This window comes from Chinchilla lanigera, unplaced genomic scaffold (assembly GCF_000276665.1).
Source record: "Chinchilla lanigera isolate Chin_1 unplaced genomic scaffold, ChiLan1.0 scaffold00090, whole genome shotgun sequence".
Lineage (NCBI taxonomy): Eukaryota > Metazoa > Chordata > Mammalia > Rodentia > Chinchillidae > Chinchilla > Chinchilla lanigera.
The window spans coordinates 6501538-6502490 of NW_004955491.1; positions in this window are offsets into that span (position 1 = coordinate 6501538).

A 953-nucleotide genomic window follows, 5' to 3' on the forward strand; every position below is an offset into this window, starting at 1 on the left:
TTTTTTTTTTGTCTTTTTGAGGCAGGGTCTCACTATGCAGTAGTTCAGGCTGGCCTTGAGCTCACTCTATAGCCCTGGCTGGCCTTGAACTTGCAGTGATCATCTTGCCTCAGCCTCCTGAGTGCTGGGATTACAGGCATGTATCACCATTCCCAGCTCCAACTGATGTTATTATTTTGTGTGTGTGTATAGGTACTGGAAGTCGAACTCAGGACCTTGTGCTTGCCAGGCAGGTAATGTGCCACTGAGCTACATCCCTGGCCCTACTTGTGCTAACAGAGCACAAGCTGACCGGCATAGAACAAAGCAGAAATTCCAACCTCCCCAAGCACTGGGATGACAGGTGTGCGCCACCACACCCAACTTTCTCATAAGGTTTTTAAATTGAGTACCTGGGCCTTGGAGGTGCAAAAAAAAGTCGCAGTATCTTTTTTCTGACTACCGGCTGGTTGTTGCGTGCATGATCATCTAACATACGAATTTATGTCTCCATGTCCAGCACTCTGACATCACTGCCGGCTCACAGAAGCAGCCAGTCCTTTTTGGTGTGGTTATCCAAAAAAGAAGGAAATACGATTTTTAGATCTTTGTGTTCTTTTCTTCTTTTAAGCAAGGTTGGAAAAAGAGCTGGAGAGAAGCACAAATTTTAAAAATAATAAAAATAGCCACGCAGATGTCTACATTGCCAGCATTCAAGAGGTTGAGGCAGGATTGTGGTGAGTTTGAGGCCAGCCTGGGCTGCATAGCAAGTGTAAGGCTATAGTGAGTTTTGAGGGGGTCACATTGGGACATCAGGATCCCCTTTCCCCTGGACAGACACAGACACACACACACCTCACCCCCCATTCTATATATGTAAAAGCCAGTTAAAATTAACATCAAGGAGCCAGGTGTGGTTCTGCACACAGCTAAGAGGCTGAGGCAGGAGAGTTACGGAGTTGGAGGCCAGCCTG